Raw genomic sequence first — 5,197 nt, 5'->3', positions numbered from 1 at the left:
TCATTCACACAATTTCAAACACAAATACATGAAAATATTCTTCACGAAAACACAACACATGCCTAATATCTACCAGCAAACATACCCAACATACGAATCATTGGCAGCTAGTGACAGAGACATGCAACGGGGAACAACCCTAGTTTTCGGAAAAGGTTCATCTAAAACATATGGTTCTCTTAGGAAAGGGACCAAGAGAAGAGAGAACCCATACCTTTTTGACATTCAAAACTCAACTTTCTTCCCAAAAACTTCTCCAAACACATGTCCAACACCGAAAGTTCAACGTCCCACTCGACGAAAATCCTTTTCTTTCTTACGCGATTGATTAACATTTTGTTTTCTTATATTTTCGTGTGAGTTCTTCAAGTGTGAAGAACATTGGTAAATTTTTTGTTCTTGAATGTTATTTAGCAGAGAAAAGTTAATTGGAGAATAGAGATGGAACGTGAAAGTAAGATAGACGTGAGAGGAGAGAGTTACCTTAGGCTTAAGAATCTAGTTTAAGACTTAGTCAAATAAGGTTTAGTTAATTAAAAAAAATCTGCTATCCCTTTTATTTTAAACCAGTAAATAAATAATAAATATTAATTAATTACATTAATTTACCAACTTAAATAAAAAAAATTTAAGTCATTGCTTCCACCAAGGTGTGAACCCGGGTGGAGCAAGACTTCACTCTAAGACCCAATCAATCCTCTCTCCCCAAAATACCCCTCTAACCTATTAATTAATTTATTAATTAATTATATATTAAAGGTAATTAACATACTACCCTTAGCTTGGAAAAAGAACATTTTACTTCTAGACCCACCGAACTTAAGATTTCCCCTTTTTAAATCCGGTAAAGACTCATCCGAGTAAATTTTTATTCAGGAGCCTATATGGCTGCACCCATTCATTCCTAGCTCAACTAACTCCCCAAGTTAGTTGGCTTGGATGTCGTAAGGGTTCATAGGTCTGGTTCTACACGCATCAATCCATGTGAACACGGTCTAATCGTAGGCATTCTAGGCACATTAAGAATTATTTGGCATAGACGTTTTTAGGGTTGTTACATGAAGTATGCGTTATACTCAAATCTTGTATTCAATTTAGATGGTTCAAACGGGAGACTTATCTAGACTTTTTATTAGACTATGTTACTAAATTGTATATGGAATATAAGTAGAAGTATATGCATTCCTTCCTATGTGACGAGTAAACTTTCTAAGTATATATTATGTGTATGAGAGAGGTCTAAGTAAACCTCACACGTAGATGTAGATGAAAAATGTTAAATTTTCTACAATTTAAACTATCAAATTTCATGAGGAATGGTAAGAGGTACGTCTAGATTCTTTCCGATGATAATGACGCCAATTATATCAAGGGGTGCTCGCCGGATGTGACAATTGTACAAGAGTGGGTTCAGCAGTGGTGAACCCGGTGTGACTTTTTAGGTTTTACAGTGAAATAAATAACCTCCAATAATCATTGAGTGTTTTCAACCGTTTTTAAGGCTAAAGGTAAGGTTTTAACTCCCCCAAAAAAATTTGATTTGTAGAAAGTGATGATCAATTTTATGATGCTGCATACCTAGTTTCTTAATCTAGTATTATGTTGTGGTTAAATTTGGTCTATGTGCTTTCACTGATGATGTTCTAATGGTGAATGAATCCTACCTTTGTATTCCTATATGAATGTGTGATCTTATCCAATGTTAGGAGCCTAGAATGCAAATGTTAAAGTTGTCTTGTCCACTATGATATGATGTGGTGTTTTGTCCATTCATGAATGCTGATTTTTGTCTTAAGAGGGCGGCTGCCTCAATATTTTGTTGATTGCCATTATGTGATCATGTTCTCTAATGTACACACACTCACACCTCGGGCATGCTTCTGAGTAGTATAGGTTTATCGTGTCTAATGATAGGAATTCTTATATGAACTAATGTCTACTACTACGGGTGTAAAGTATATGTCCATGAAAGTATGAATGTATGTTATCTAGGATGACGTGTTAGGTGAACTAGAATAGGTAAGGGTATGGACCGTTTTCTATACATTGCACATGTCTACCTTGATAGAATAGTTCCTAGGGTGATTACTCTATGTACATGAATATTAATGCATTATAAAGTAATGAACATGAAAGTACATGGTATGATGTTAGGAGTATGATATGATGAAGTATGCATATGTTTAGTGTCGAAATGTAGTAAGTAAATGTTCTCCTCATATATGAACATGTACACACACGTGAATGAATGCATAATGAAATATATATGATAATCTAATAAAGACGGAGTCTCTCAAAAGGTATTATCAATTATACTGTAAACTAGATATTGCTTGAATTTTCTATTCCCATGTGAAAGGTTTCCTCACTTGATTTCTGTTCAAAAAAGGACATTCTCATCTATAACCTACAAGTTAAGCATATGAGGAGTTAAACCTCCTAAAGCCATTTGTATGAAGTAATGTTAATAATAAAATTTTAATGAACGGAACGTAAGTTAGCATTGAGTTAACTTGATGATGAGGGGTAGCCAATCCCAAATGGAAGGATTTTTTACCATAGACTTTACGAAGTAGGTAATTATAATTTTCAATTGGCATAAAAAGGGTTTCCTTATATGCCTCCAAGTTTCCATAACTATGTTTTCTTAGGAATTAGCAAGCGGATTCACCTAGATGCTAGTATAATGTTAATGTTCTACCTTGGCAAGTAGATCACCTCCTTTCTGTGTGGGGTTCCATGAAATCAGATTCTATATTTGGCTTACATCGTCTGATGGTCTGTTTATACTAGCATTTACCTAAAGTAAAATGGAAAATAGAAGTAATATAATGAACCCTAACTTGGATAACCTAAGGGAAGTCCTTTAGTGTAGATTACCATATGACACTTTACCTATGCATTGCACAAGTAGATCTTCAAGGAAGTTCTAGGAAGGTTTTCTATATGTATATGAATATGTATATGTCTTATATGCATGACATTATGATATTGACCTAATTGTATTATAATATGTATGCTCTATATGATTAGGTATTACCTTATATGCATTATGTTGGTCTCATTGACTATATGATGATGCTTTGGCTTGGCATGTACGATGTTTTCTATACATGTCTTACTGATGTATAAAGTAAATGAAACGCTAGTGGTCTCTTTGTGAGTTTAGTTAGTATATGTGAGGTCATGGGACTGCACATGTATATTGCACTAGTAGGCTTAGATTGAGATTGTGAGTAAAGTCTTATTATGTTATTGAAGTGAAGTCTAAGTATCTATAGGTTTGCTATTGTCTTACTATGATTATGTTTGAAATCTTGATTTGTATGTTGTCTTGGAATGAGTCTCATATGTGCTCTATGAAGCATGTTGAGTTATGTATGAAATATTTCTCTTATGATATGCTATTGTTTCATCAATGTGTATGTGTTAGTTAATCTAGTTTATGTGAATATTCACCTTGGTGACCTTAATTTGCTTTAGTGTAGGTTGTGAAATGGGACAATATTCATGCATTGCACTAGTATTACTAGAAAGTTACTTGTAGGCAAGAAACATACAACAAATGGAATATTATATTATGAATATGATAAATGTACCGTAAATAAATTTTGTGGCTTAATATAACATTATCAATTCTGTCTAATGCTTATGTTAAGTATACAAGCTATGTTTTGCTTATTGTATCAAAGTTTTATGAAATTCTACTAAAAAACATGATTCATTATTTTTAAACCAAAAGTCCTCTTTAAATGCATGTTTTTGCATGGTTTCCATACATAGTGCATTCTGTACTAACCCCATTTTTCTTCACCTTTTTACACAAAAACATGGTTATAGATGCTTAAATTATGTCTCTAAAGTGTTAGGGCTTGAAATATGTTTCCGAAGCTCAACAAAGGGATCCTTATGATTCAAGGATTTCCTAGGTCACTTTTCTGTTAAAAGTTATGTAATAGTTTAGTTATTTTTATATATTGATAAAGGTTATGTACCTATTCTACTCTATTGATGTCAAATCGTATATGGCAAAATATACAAAGAGTAAAACTATGTATTATTATATTTTGTATATATGAAGTGATGTTTCTAGTATACGATATACAATGAAATGTTTTAAATTTTCCGCTAATTTCTTATGAAAAAGCAACGAATGATGACTATGCGCTTGTAAAAGACCTCTGAGAGATCAAGTACGCCATGTTACTTCTAGGGGGTGCTCTGAAGTTGTGACAATATGAGGAAGATATATCCACGTCTCTTTGTAACCGTTGAAGTTCAACACCAAGGTTCTAATACTATTCTTAGTACTCTTTAATTTATATCTTCGTATATTCAATTACTTCCCTTTCTTTGGTGTTTAAGTTGAATGTTTTATGTTACACCCTTATCCTAGTAATATAAATATCATTCGAGGATGAATGTTCCTAAGGGGGATATATTGTAAGATCTTGCCAATGTAAAAAACTAAGAAGAAGCTAAGAATTGGAAACAAACATTTGAATTTTAAAGTGTAGAAAATTTGTGTAAGTGTGTTAAATTGAGTTTTTGGTTGACTTAAAATGACTTAAAATCTTATTTCAAGATGAGTTAGGCTTTCTTCTAGATCTCATAATTAGTATCTTGGAAAAAATTTTCTAACGGCACAGAGTTTGTGCAATTTCGAGTTCATATGAGTGAATATGCCCATTGGAGATTGCACTACTAAAATAAGGAAATCCAATCCGGATTTTCAAAGGATATTATTGTCCTTTACAAACCCTATTATTTAATTTTGAATTTGGATTCTAATTAGGGTAAAATAAGAATTAGATCAATTTAGTCAATAGGAAATTCACACTATGTCTTGGAGAACGGAAAAAAGAGATGAAAGTAGAAGTGCACCCCTATCCGATATGATGGATAATGGAATAACATGTGGATATACAATCTCATCTATAAAGATTCTTATATAATCCTCCGTTGAGTATGTAGAATTGACGGGATTAAAATGAGTGGATTTGGTCAACATATCCACAACCACCCATATGGAGTCATATTGCCTTTGTGTTCGAGACAAGCCTACCATTAAATCCATTTTTATGTCATTCCACTTCCAAGTTGGAACTTGGATTTCTTGGAGTAAACATCCGGATTTTGGTGTGCAAAACTCACTTGTTGAATATTTTGAAATTTTGCAACAAATTCCGTTATGTCC

The sequence above is a fragment of the Solanum lycopersicum genome, chromosome 6 (assembly GCF_036512215.1).
Source record: "Solanum lycopersicum chromosome 6, SLM_r2.1".
Taxonomy (NCBI): domain Eukaryota; kingdom Viridiplantae; phylum Streptophyta; class Magnoliopsida; order Solanales; family Solanaceae; genus Solanum; species Solanum lycopersicum.
This window is presented reverse-complemented; position numbering follows the sequence as displayed.